The following is a 13,944-nucleotide window of genomic DNA, read 5'->3' as shown; positions in this document are numbered from 1 at the left end:
CAATCTTTTTCCTCATCCCTCTCCAGAGTGATCTCGCACTACTTTTGAAGAATGCACTGGAGATCGTCAAGACACATCCCTCCTTTGCCAACGTGGAGGGCAACCAGCGCCGAGCCCTGGGGTCACGCGCAAAGGCTCCCTCGAAACCCTGTCTGAAACGCTCACTGACGCCACAGAATTAATAAAATCTTTTCCATTACCAGCGGTAACAGGCAAAATCCAAGACAGCAAAAAGGATCTGTGGCTTTATAATATGCTACTCAAAATATCTGCTGATGGTCATAAGACAGAAAGAATAAGCCAAAAAAACTGTATGATGTAGTCAGTTGGCAACTGGGGGAAATCACACACAAAATGAAATGCGTTCAGCACTGTAAAAGCAGAGCTGTGGGAAATTGTTGGTTCTCCATATAAGGATCCAATATTTTTTCAATTTGCCGGCATAGCATAAAGCACATAAAAATCTTAAAATAAAATTCTAAATGTTAACCATGAAGAATACTTTTTACAATATTTCTGAAGAATGTTAATTCTGTACACCCATGAGTCCCCGTTTTACAATTTGCAGCCGGCCTAAATGAAAAATAAGAATTTTTTAAATCTCCATATAAAAAGTCAACCACCTTTTTAATTGAGAGTTAGAAAAGTGTAATTGAAAATTACTAACCTCAACGCACTCATTAGTGACAAATCCTAACCCCAGTTAAACACAGCCCTAATAGGATTAGAGAGGCATGCAGGATGATGTATGCAGCCCTGGTATGTAAGAAAAGCCAAAGAAAAATCTGGATCCATCCGTAGAGGAGGGATCAGACAGAAAGCTCTGGGAGCAGCAGTAGCTCGGTGCCTGAGGTGCACCCGCACCCTTCCCGGTACCTCCCTTCGTTGTTGGAGCTACGGATGCTACTACCCAGCACCCTCAGGACCGCAGGAGCTCGGAATGTGCCCCACTGCTGCCTGGAGGTACCACTGCTGGGCCCAGAAGCTGCAAGGTCACCCAAGCTCCTGCAGGAATGAAGCGGGCAACGGCATGCTGTACGCCTCACGGCAAGGTGTTTTGCGGAGCACAGCCACCCTTTTCACATTTTTAATGGTCCTTTGGCACTCCCCCCACCACACAAAGCTCTTGAACAAGTGGTCAGTTTGGTCTACCATAGCTACAAAAATTGCACATACAGGTAAGCAGGACCCAGGCTGAGTTTCATCGTCTCAAGGTCCTTCTGTGAGCATCAAAATCATTGAGCATGAGATTTTCTATTGATCACAGGCCACTGGCTGCACATCTAAGGAGGCTCAGGAGGGTAAATAATTTTTTCCCAAGTCAATTGTAAATTGGCTTCCTAAATTGTCTCCAGATCCTTTCCAGACAGCAGAATGGAAATAATTAGAGGTGGTTGGAAAATGGAATTTTTGTCCTGCGGGGAAAGTCTGATAGTCCTGTACTTATTTTTATCCTGACACAGGCCAAAGTGTAAAAGCCTTAAAATATTTAGTAAAGCAAAATACAGCAAGGTATTCTGATATATACTGAAACAGCTTCCTTAACACACTTTGACCTATTTTGCTGCTAAAGAAGATGCCGAACAGAAAGCACCTTGAGCTCGATTACCCCCGTACCAGCTCGGGGTGAGGGGTATGAGACCCGACAGGCGCTGCCACAGATGAGCACTCCCGGGAAGCTGTGGGATGGGGGAGCCAGCCAGGGAGGCTCTCAATACTTGAGGGTGACCCACAGCACCAGGGAAAGGCGACCGACCCGGCCGCCTAAGGACTAGACAGGGGTCAGGGCCAATGGCCACCCCCAGCAGCACCGAAGGGCACGAGGGGTTACACAAAGGGCACTTTCCAGATTTGCCAGCACACCCCCCATGGGATGCTCCCTGGCCCCAACGCACAAAGTCAATTCCAAAGCCTGGGAAGAAACCAGGCCAGCACTGCAACTCCCAATGGGCAAAACTGCTCTCCTCCAGCAGGGTGAGCAGCCCAAGTCACACCCTGGGATGGGGAGGGCCAGGGGAAGGTGACATTGCCTGGGCAGGGCTGATGGGACCAGGGTGGCTTTCTCAGCTCAGGAGGCTGAGCACAGGAGCCACTGCCCCCACCCCTACAGCACCTCCCCACCCCAACACAACCGGCACAAGGATGACCCATTCCTCACATGGACACACCACCAGCCCCTGTAAATGACCTTATTTCCTCTCCGAGATCCTTTCTGCCCCCCACGACCGCATGGCAGTCACCAGCACTGTTGACACAAGCTCTCCACACACCTCCTCCTCCTCTCACTCTGGGTGGGAGAGAGGAGGACAGCAGGAACCACATTTAATCACCGCTCCTTTCTTAATCTTCCGAAGGCAAATTTAAATTAAATGTTCTGGAGGTTTGGACTAGGACGTTCCCCCTATTTTAAAAAACACCTTTGTTTTAGTCAGCTGTGTTTCATCCTAACATTTGCTGCTGCGTACTGTGCAGGCAACACTTGCCTACCACCTGCACGTGCACCGACTTCTCCACAGAGAGTAGTCCCAGAGAAGGGAGCTGAGACACCATGGGGAAATCTGCAGAGGAGTGATCTGTAAAAGTCATACACAAACCCTGAACAAGAGTAGAGGGGCAGATTACCCGCAACACCTCTTAAGGAGAGGGAGAGCACATCTTCCCTCCTGTTCTCCACATACAGCACGATGCCTTCTGCTGCCTAACCAGAGATACACTGTTGAACCAAGGCCCCAGGTAACTTTAAGTCAAGTAAAACTCTTTCTTCTTGAAACCATGGCCGTTTCATGCAAGTCATTCAACTAGGATGCCTCATGGGAAAATTTTCAGTGCCATCACTCTGTTAGGGGTCTTCTCTGCAGCTGTTTAGCTGACAGTCATGGAAATCCTGGGCAGATGAGAATTCTGCATCATCTGGTTGTTGGCTTCAACGAAATACCCTTGGCTAGTACTTCTGATGAGGATGACACCTCTGTCTGTAACTTGCTCTAAGCCACCATTCCCTCAATGCAACTATCCACTGTACAGCTAAGGAGGTCTCCATGACATCTCTTCCTCTTCAGGTCAACTGGCAACCATTCCCAGAGGAACTTGCAGCATGCTATCTAAGCACAGCTGAAGCAGACAGGGCCTGAAGCACAAAATTGTTAGACATGGACATCAGAAAAAAATGCTTATACCATAGTATCTTTCTCCAAAAGCTCTCTCCAAGCCAGACCAAGGTAGCAGGGAAGAGAAAGGAGCCCTCGGTTGCAGACGGGGAAGGGAGTGATTGCACTGGACAAGGTTCAAAGGCTTTGCCTCTCCTAACCTTTCCACATGGAAGCCCTGCTTCCAAGCAGCTTTATACTGAAGACTGGTGAGTCTATGAGTACAGAGGCCCGAAAAGGAAGGTTTGATGAAGAAGGTGAAACACCATCCAGAAAATATCTTCTGGTGTTTTGGAATCAGATGGCCACCAAATCAGGAACTAATTGCTTCTTCCTCTTTTAATATTTCTACACAGTGAGACAACCTTTGCAAGGTTAAAAAGAAAAAAAAAAAATCAATTAACAAACTCAAAGGCAGTCAAAGAGAGGCAAGATACTAAACGATGCCAGCTTCCTTTCATCAAAGACGCAGATTCACATGATATGCCTACAGATTATGATGCCGACAGGTTCAAACTTGTTCTGAACAGACACAAGGAATCCCTGCCCACACTCAGAGATAACCAAAAGCCTTTTGAACACTTAGCATGGCTCTGGGCCAAACTAATAAACTCTGCTGAGCCGCAGGGACATCACCTTTAGTTCTGTGCCATTACCTTGGGCTTGGCACATGCCGGCAACGTTCACACTGCTTCGTGCTGGCTCAAAACATAGGTAGAGTTCACTCCCGGCTGCCTTCACAGCCACACGCAGAGGGAGCTGCCATCATGCCCACAGCTTTGTCTTCAAGCCTTGACTTCAATCTTGGGGCCATTCATACCCATTATCGAGCTCACAAAAACCATTTCAGGCGACTTTTTGACTCAAGTGTCAATGTTTTGACACAGCAACAAAGTTTTTCACCTGAAGGCGGTGAAAGGTGTTGAAATGAGAGACTAACTAAGGCAATACTCTTGACTTTAGCTTTGAATTACACTGTTTTACAACAGCTTCTCTATTGAAAATTAGGAATTTACACATTTGCGTGAGACTTCTTTAAAAAAAAAACAGCCTTTTGATTCAAGCGCTTCTTTGGAAATACTTCCTCAATCCTCCAAAGAGCATGTCTGTTTAGCGGGTTGGGTGGGGGAGCAGAAGAGGGGACGATGAGACTTCCACCGTGTTTACGGCAGGTATTGCTGCCAGGCTTCTATCCAGCTTTAAGACTTACAGCCCTTGAAAGCCCTTATGTCTGGTCTTTGACTCAAAAACGACATCTCTACAGACAGACAGAGGGGCACGGGACTGTAAAACCAAAGCATATTTTCTTAACACTGCTCCAGAAATTTCTTCTGCTAAACGTGTAACAGATGCATGTTCCTCATTAAAAAAGTGTTGCTATACATTATGTCTTGGCTGTAGACAGATTCTGGCAAAGCCTGATACACTGTGGACATATAATTCATGCGTATAGTATGTGAACTCTGTACCCTACCTCTCAACCTGCTGAGGTCCTCTTGTGGATCTCAGGCCACGGAAATGGGAGCGAAGGGAGAAACCTTGTAGACGTGGAGGACCGGTGCGAGGCTGATGCTGTAACTGAGAAAACAACAAAGCTTTTGGACATACTTCTCCCGACACCATTCCCAGGCACCCAGCATTTAGTCCCACGTGTGCTGTGAACTGGAAAAGCAGCACCAATTCCAGCTACCTTTCTTTGAGAGGAAAAAGAAATCATCACTTTGTGGTGACCGTTTTGTTCCTTGAGTCATCTCTCGCCTTTTGTTGAAATTTAACTTTTGGGTTATTGGAAAGGTAGGTCCTAATGATGAATTACAGTATTTTTTTGGCTGATTGGTGCTTAAAACCAGCCCATGCTAAGCATAACTTAGTAATCCACAGGGAGACCCTCAGTTTTATTCCTTGCCTGGTATTCAGACTTCCATTTAATTACTGGTTACTTAGATTTATAGGCAGATTTGCTAAAAACAGTGACTCTCTGTGTGCAGACAATAACCTTTTGATGGGTATGGTAGTAAAACTGAAATTCCTATGTAAACAGTACCAAATTTTAAAAGTAGCTGGTGTAGCTCTATAATGAAATTGGCAGCACTGTGTGGGTACTTTGTCTTGGAGAATTCTAAATGGTGCGTAGCCAGCATTTGCTCCATAAACTGTCACACAAGAGAACCGCAACTGTTGGGTGATTTGTTTTTCTAATGTAGTTCTCCGCTATGGGAAATGTCTTTTCCATGACCAAATGTAGAAGCTGTCAGGATCCAAAAGAAATACAGGGGAGAAAGATGATGTCTAGAAGGTGTCTCCCAACAGTAAAAAAAAGTGAAGGGAAATGTTTCTCAAAGAGCCAGGTTTGGTAGCATTACGACAGAGCACAACATGTAGGAAAGAATTACTTTAAGGATGCTATCATTAATTGTTGAGCATCGATTATGCTACTATAACACCCAAATCTTTCTTTTCCTTCATTAGGCAGTACTGATGATAAAATTGTTGTGTACTTCAACAGCAAGAGCAAACAATACATGTATCCAATAACTCTTCTGAGGGTTTTCTACTATTTTACAAAATGAAGCATATCTCATCACGTTCGAAAGGCAGAAGACACTGACATCCACCTTTCATTACTGAAGAAACAAACACTCTGCAAGTAAGCGATACCTGAGCTACGCCTCACCAAATAAAGCAGTAAAGCAGCACTGGTCCCAAGTTTCCTATTTTGTTCTATATTCCTCTCATTGTTTCACTGTAGTTTTATGCTCACGTCAGTACCACAGACAACAGCAACAACAACAAAAAAATATATATAGTTTTGTTCATAATAATAGAGGTTAGGTAAAAAGGTAAAGTCTTTACTACTGATGAAAGGATGTCTCTGTGTCAGAGTTTTAAAGCAAAAGATATAGACTGACTTAATTTCAAAGAGATGCCCTGGTGCAGTCTCTCTCTCTCTCAATAATGGTAAAAGCAGCACAGCTTTCCTTTTTTCTACTTCTGTTCGAATCAGACAAAAAGAAAGAAAAAAAATAAAATACAGATTTCATCATCTAAATTCAGAGCCTAAGGACCTGGTCAGATGAGAAGCCGCACCACGTTTAAGTATTTGTAATGGCTATTAAGAGGCTGATTCTGGAGAAGTAATCAGATACACAGTATTTTTACTGGGGTTCAAGCGTCCACAATACCCAGTGAAATAATCAAGGCAACGCTGAGCAGACTGCAAGACTCCTCTGTACGTGTCGATACTTCCCGAAGGTGCAATCGTAGCTGTTAATTAGGCCTTGCTGCTATCTATTGCACACTTTCAAGTGCCTGATATAGGAGTTAGCTGTCTGCCTAACTTCCCTGCCTGCTGCCAGCCTAGGATCTGGTTGTTCATAACAAGAGCAAAGGTAGGACAGGGCTACTGCGAGGAATTTGAGAGCTCTTAGCAATAATACGCCAACTGCAACAAATCTGCTCCACAAGAATGGAGTGTCAACACGCATCAGTAGCCTACATGGCGATTGCCGGGAAACAAAGTTCACATCCTTCTATGTCCCTGAAATGTCAACTCAATTGCGAATTTAAAAGTAATAGTTTTATCACTTTGCCAGTCATAAGACAAATCTTAATAATCTTAGAAATGTATTGAGCTCGACCTGGCCGGTGACAAATAAGTCACAGATGTAGAAAAAAGCAGAAGCCTACAGAGTAATTACAAAAAATAAAAATCACTGCCATGATATCACATGCTGAAACCCTGTTCAATCCCCATTAACAACTGCAATCTATATTATCCTTGGGGGATATTTCTAGATAAGCTGCCTGCTAGCAGCGTCTTCTTTTATCCAATGTCCAATGCATTACTGGCGTTATAAAAACAGATAAACCTTACAGAGGGGAGAGTATTGTTGTGAGAGTTGTGCGGGTATTTCCCGTTGTTGCTGTTAACTACTGGACTGTGATACTATTTAAGAACTGTCCCCCAATTCAGAACTGCATGAGTGCAATGCACTTAAAGGCTATTTTTATTTCTTTTATTTTTAAAAAATTTCAGCTGCAAAAATGATACTCTTGCTAAATAAAAAATATCAAGGGAGAGGAAAAGATTCATAGTGAGACGGTGAACATAAGGTCATGAAAACCTAGACAAATAGGGAGTTTAAAAAAAAACTCATCACGTGTAATTACACAATATTTATAAAAAAACCCCTCTTATAATAATTTAAAACAACTTTGCTTTTCAGGTGCTACTTGTAGCTCTATGATAATGAAAGAGCATAATAGCACTTAGGACCATTTAACATTTTTCCACATACAAAGGATTTCATAGGTACAGTATGCCAAACGGGAAGCACCGTTACGTGGATAAATAGCTACACTGAAATCACTGTTGTCAGGTGACAGTGATTTACTTTGTCAGTGAAAATGAATCTTACACCAGCAGCACCATATCTGTTCCACCATCAGTTTCTGGCTTTTGCACCAATACTATCACAACTGGGACTTCAAAGCTTGCATGCAGAAAGCGTGATGCAGTTAAATAAGCAAAGGTATTCCTCCTACAGAATCCGCTGTGTTTTTTGAGAACCAAAGTGTCCGAATAACACTCTGCACTTTCGGCAACAATATGCCCACTTGCTTGCACGTATACAGTAGTCTAGGAATTTCCTTCCCTTTTTTAGCACTTTCTTCAAAAGCTGATGCCGAGTTGAATATAACATGGAGAAAAAAAAGCAGGGGCAAGCATCTCCCATATATGACCCTTTCTTCCATCAGCCAGCTGAATAAAATAGACAACTGGAGGAGATCACAGAGTTAGCCTGCACGTTTGCTTGGTAACGGGAAACAAAAGCTCATGGAAGGGGAACCCCTTCAAACTGGATCTGATTCCGCTTCCCAGTGGGCAGCGGGATGGAGGTGAACATCAGCCTGCACGTATCTTGAATGGAAGAAGCGTGAGGATCAAGTTAATAAGACGGCTTGTAACACAATGGGAATGATTTTAGAAAGCTCGCGTTCAGACCAAGTCGAACCCAACACAGACATGTATTCATTGATGATTTCAATGACTGAAATACCTTAAACTAAGCAGTATGTTACTTATTTGAAAACTTGAACGTCCTTAAGCAAATATTTTCCCCCTCTGAGATCTGATAAAGGGGAGTATATACAAATTATTTTAGTTCAAATAAAACATTCCTGTTGGTTTAAAACCACAGAAAAAAAGTAAATTATTTTAACAGTTTCTTTTTTTCAAACGAGATGCCTTGCAGTCAGTTGGTAAAGCTTGAAAGCTTATAATTACTTAACAAGCTTTGTATTCCAAACAATGGTATCTTAATGGTTCAAGTTTCTCTTCTTTCTGCTGTCGTATATACAATGATCACACAAGTTAATTATAGGGAGTTAACACTGCCAAATATCACACGCTAAAATGGTGATATAGTTCTATTAGAAATCACGAAAATTATACGCTAATTATTGGTACCACTACCACGTTAAAGCGCAATCTCTCTGTATTTATGGGCAGGTCACATCTACAGACAGTCAAGATAAAATTGGCACCAACTGGCCTAAAATAACGCTCTGTGGCAGGAGAACGGCTAGGCCAACATCAGCTCCAGAGCTGGGACTCGATCTTTCCACAGCCAACTGGTTTCTTGAGCTAGAATGAGAGGTGAATGTCCTATTTTTATAGGGCTGCATTTAGTGTTTCCTTTTAAAAGCTATTTTATTAATATCATGGTGCTTCATAAAGGCAACTAATCCCACATATGGTTAATGCACATAAACATGCCTCCTACCTCCAAAGAGATATAGTTTTTAAGAGCATTTTCAAGTGACTAATATAAAAACAAATCAGCAATTTAAACTTTATAGCATCAACTGAAGACGACATTTTGGCACGTAAGTATCCAGACTCTTTACAGTGTCCCCACAGAACACGTCTGTAACTCTCATGTTTATACTCAGAGAAGATGCGCACAGCCTTTTGAATTACAATGATGCAATCTAAATGATTTAATTAGAATAATATGCTCTAGTCCTTGGCCACTCTCTCGCTATAAAGTAGGAATTTCCTCTGGGCAGGCACTGCACACCAGCCAAGCTGCGACTGCTTCTCCCAGCTCCAAAAAAGTGTAGTCTTACTTCCCATTCCAGTGAGACACCAGAAGGGTCTGCTAACTTCTTTGACGTGTTTCCTTTCTTCTTTAAGCCTAAATCCATCCTAACAGTACAAGGAAAACAGAAGCAGTCGTTACCATGACACAGAGTTTAAAACACTAATAAGAGCTACTGAAATGCACGCACGTTTGTTCTACCTTCTGATACGCTTTTTGAATCAAAACTAGAAGTTGACTTCTTCTCCCAAAATGTTTTGGGTTTTTTTTAATTAAGAGACTTTAAAATCTGAATCTCTCTTTTTCTGGGGAAGGAATGGGAGAAAAAGACAATATAGACCTTATTGCCACCCCAAATTTATCTCAAACCTTACACTTTGTAAAGATTGGTTTCTCTAAAACCCGATACCAATAATATATATTTTTGTAATTACAGTAGAAAACTATTTTATACAAGCTTTCCTCTACAGTGCTTAGATATTGAGAGTGACAAAGTTAAATTCAACTTACTTCACTTCCAAAGCAGTAAGGAAGAAAAATAAGCAGCAAGCAGAGTTGTTGTCCTGCTTTTAATTTTTATTAACAATTCAGAAAAATCAATTTCTTTACACATATGAGAAAAAGTTGCTGACTTGAGTGAGCAACAAACTTCTGCAACTGACTTCAGTGGAGCCCAAATTAATATCCTCAAAGAGAGCATTTGTCTTCTCCTTCCTAACTGGAGATAAGAAGTTCACTTCTAAACTGCATCCTAAAGACATTTGACTAAAACTATTTTCCTCCAGGCAAAGAGTAAACATGTATAAACGTTTTATACTAACACTGCAAAGCAAAAAAAAAAAAAAAAAAAAACAAACCAGACTAAGCACTATTAACATGCGCTTCCCCCCCCCCCGCTTCACTACATTTATAAGAAACAGGCCAGCAATGCACGCCACAAGGCTGGGATCTAATCAGACACAGTAAGGCCCTGTCTAGACAAGCAAAAGTTATCACAGTCAGTTAGCGTGGTTGAAGAACTCCATCAAGATGCAGGCCAGCAAGTAGGAAACCACATCAGCAAATGACGCAGCACAACCAGGTGACAAGGCAGCCAAGGGACCTCCTGGTATACCTTCAAAATCAGGACTCTTGGGCTCATTGGCGCGCTGGCATGCCGCAGCAGCGCTCCTTCATCACCGTCGCGTTTGGCAGACGACTGACACGTGAGCAGTGGGCGACTGACTGCATAACCCCCATGGCTCTCTGACCCAGCATCGCACAGGGAAAAGGCACTCATGGGTGAGCAAAGAGGAGCCAGAGGGCTATTCCATGGTGCTGTGCCCAGGCACAAGCTGACCCGGTCCCAACAGCAAGGCAGCAAGTGCCCACCACAGAGGAGACACTGTTTGCTTAGCAGGTGAGCACCTGGTGAGGGTTTTATTCTCATGCTTCATCCCTTGGAATGATATCACTTTTGTTTGCAGAGAAACACGCTTCCCTGATGTTTGGGATATAAGAATGTACATCCTAGAAATAAGAAACTCTATACTAAAGAAGACAGAAAAAACAAACCAGACAAACCATGAAAGGAGTGAAAAAATTAAAGATGAGTGATAAGAATTACATCTGAAGCAAAGCAAACGTGCTTCCTTTGCTGTGATCTTCCCCATGACCTCAAAACTTTTAAGGCTTCTCAGTACCACCTATTTGCTTTCCAAACTGCATATGACAGCATATTCGATTCAGTGGCAAATGTGACAAAACAAAACTACACGCAACCTATTTATTATTCTTACTTTATTACCCTTTTTCAAATAATTGATTTTAAAATAAAGAAAGAAATAGAAAATTCTAAAGAGAGAAAGGAGGCAGTGAGATCACCTAGGAAATCCTTATCTCAACGTCTATAGACAGTAGGAGCACTTCTGCACCTAGACACTCCAACATTTAATTGTGGTCCACAAGAAATAGAAACAGAGCCCAGAAAAGTGCTCATATTTTAATTACCACCAACAGTAAAACCTATTTTCAGCTATGCTAACCCAAGCAACGAACTACAAGCTTTACAAGTGCTATTAAAGGCCTCACAAACCATTTGCTGAAGAGGAGTAAGCATATACTTCTGTGGTTACACAATACGACACATACGCTTTTGGGAGGGGAAAGGAAGCTATAAACTATCCACAATCCACCAGGGAAAATCTTTCGTCTTTGAATCAAGAACAGGCTTCATAATAAATTCCTTTGCTATTGTATTATATAATCTCATTGGTAGCATTTGTCCAAACTTTTCCAGTGCATTACTTTGTGTTGCTGCAGTTTACTTTATAGAACGGGTTGGGGAATAATAATATTATTCCACTTTCAGAAGCAATGCACTGCACTTTGGCACCATCAGAATTTCACCTTTGGCTCCAAATGGTATGGCAACCCTACCAATCTATAAGGGTGTTCCACAGCAGCATGAAGGATTCTTACCTATGTACTATCAAACGCAAAGTCTGAGTTGAATTTGTCACTGCAAACGCGAGCAGCCGGCACAGGAAGCTCACTAGTGCAGCCAGTGGGCAGAGCACCCACATCACCCTCTGCAGCCATCTCTTCTCACTGAGCTCTTCAGCTGTGCTTGGCAGTGATGCCATCAGCTAAGCATGGAAGAGCTCAGATCTGGCTAACAAATGCAGATTTTGGAAAGCACATCTGCTATTAAAAACAAACAAACAAAAACCAGTCCTTCAACCAACTCATGGTCAGCCCCATGATGAGCTGCACCGGGACCCAAGGGGAAGAGCGCCCAGACGCCACAAACCAACACCATCGAGCTCTGCATGCAAACACACGGCCTACCTCTCTTCTGTAGGTAAGAAGTAATAAGAACTAATTATCATTTGCACTTGCAGCAACAGTTATTACTTCCAGATAGTCCAGAATACTTACAACAGTAGGGATCTAACACGAGAGAGTGAGCGGTCCCCAGACCTCAGCACCAAATTAGTACCTTTTGGCAGCTTTTCAAGTGACTGCAATAGGAGAATGGAAGGAGCGACTGCGCTACCAACATTGTCTAAAACTACACTGTCACTAAACGGGGTGGGTCTCACAGCACCCTCCATCTCTGGCCATGGGTTTCCACCTCCTGTCTTCAGGCCATGCTGTTTCAAGTGTTGGAACAGGAGCAGTTCAGCCAGTACACTGCGGGTTTTTTTTCAATTGTGAGCACTAATTTTCAGCCTGATGAGTGACCTGACCTGACTCGCACCCACTAGAGCCAGCATGAGCGATGTGTTGGGATGGTATAAACTAGGAAGGGAAAGATTCCCCATCTTCGGCCGCAGCAAGGACTTCACTGCCTTACACTGGGAACCAGTTTCTACTTTTCAACCAGCTCTCGGATTGAGAAATACACACAGTTAATTTCACCCAGCGGATCAGCACCCATTCCTGTCATAAGCCCTTGTGATAATTACTACAAGTGTCATGACAGCCTGTAAAACATCTGGCTCACCCTGTGCATTAAGCGCTAGACAGACACACTGCAAAGAACAGCAAAAACCTGCAAGAGCTTACACTTTTTATAAACCCTGCACGTTGGGCTGTGCTATCCACGGTGTTTACTGTTGTCCAAAGCAACAATTATGCAAACACTTGGGCACTTGCTTAATTTTTCTGTTACATACTACTCCATTACACTTAATGGATTAATTTGCAAAGGCTCATTTTTTACGCAGGGAGGGAAGGCTCCCAAGGCTACAGGCAGAACCACTGAACAGACTCCTGGAGGAGGCAGGGAGGGGGAAAGGCAGCTAGGAGCACCCACAGTCACACTGCAGCTCCACCAGCAGTTTTGGCAGCGATATCAAGTCTTGCCAGTTTAAAAAAGCAGCCCTACCTTCTCCACACCCTCTTTCCTCTTCTCTTACCCCACAGTGAACCAAATCATGGAACCCATCCAGGTTAAAATTAAATCTGGTTTGTGCTCAGTGCCTCGATCCAGTTCACCGCAGGGCAGCATAAGCGTTCGTGCTGGGATGAATGGGGAAAAGAGGCAGAGGTAGGCAGGGGCTGCCAGGGCAACACCAAGTTAAAGCCAGCTTAAACCACCCAAAGTACAGCCATACCAAAATGCTGTAGTTTCAGCCCCACTATGCTCATCTGACCACTACTGCCAGTGGAGCGATAAGGGTGGTCCTCCCCTTCCTCCCCACACCTCCCTGCCCTCTCCCCACGGCACTGGTGCTCAGCAACAACGCCAGGCCCTCCTCTGGGAAGCCAAAGCAGCAAAAATCTCCTGCAAAATCTGCTCGGGCTGGGTTAGGTTTTTGCTACGTTGGCTCCCAGAGCTGGCTTTCCACAGGGTCGGATGAACTGGCACAAGGGAGAGGGTGCGATGACACCGGAGCAGCTCCTCCTAGCGCAAAAGCATCCAGAGGAAGATGTTTGTATTTCCCCCAGCTACAGCGAGCACGCCACTCCGGGACCAGCCGATCCCTCCCATGGGGACCAGCCAGAGAAGCAAACCCAAATACATAGAGAAATATTTGTAGGATTTTAAGTTTCACTCACGTCAAAAACATAAAAGGACATTATTGTAAGTTAAGTTAGATTAAAAGAAGGTCATACAAAGTACTGGTTTCCTTTCACATTCTTTGCGCATACAAAGATCCCAACAGTTCCAGTGGGATTTTCTTGTATAGCTTTACTGAAAGCTGATT

At 43.5% G+C, this 13,944-nt stretch overlaps 2 protein-coding genes across 4 annotated transcripts in view; both read right to left on the bottom strand.

Moving 5' to 3' along the window:
* Positions 1-13,944, bottom strand: part of SCAF8 (SR-related CTD associated factor 8) — a 172,461-nt gene that overhangs the window by 18,512 nt on the left and 140,005 nt on the right. Inside the window, exon 21 of one of the 2 annotated variants that reach the window (XM_074580468.1) lies at positions 4,707-4,724. The exons of the other annotated variant lie outside the window; for it this stretch is intronic. The gene's annotated coding sequence lies outside the window, so the exon portion shown is untranslated. Of the gene's footprint in view, positions 1-4,706; positions 4,725-13,944 lie in introns of those variants that run through there. 2 annotated transcript variants of the gene reach the window in all.
* Positions 1-13,944, bottom strand: part of TIAM2 (TIAM Rac1 associated GEF 2) — a 175,699-nt gene that overhangs the window by 160,957 nt on the left and 798 nt on the right. The window contains exon 2 of one of the 2 annotated variants that reach the window (XM_074580462.1): positions 4,621-4,724. The exons of the other annotated variant lie outside the window; for it this stretch is intronic. The gene's annotated coding sequence lies outside the window, so the exon portion shown is untranslated. The remainder of the gene's footprint in view (positions 1-4,620; positions 4,725-13,944) is intronic. 2 annotated transcript variants of the gene reach the window in all.

This window comes from Larus michahellis, chromosome 3 (assembly GCF_964199755.1).
Source record: "Larus michahellis chromosome 3, bLarMic1.1, whole genome shotgun sequence".
In the NCBI taxonomy this organism is placed as follows: Eukaryota; Metazoa; Chordata; class Aves; order Charadriiformes; family Laridae; genus Larus; species Larus michahellis.
Note: the sequence above shows the minus strand (reverse complement) of the source record. Positions and strands in the feature narration are given on the sequence as shown.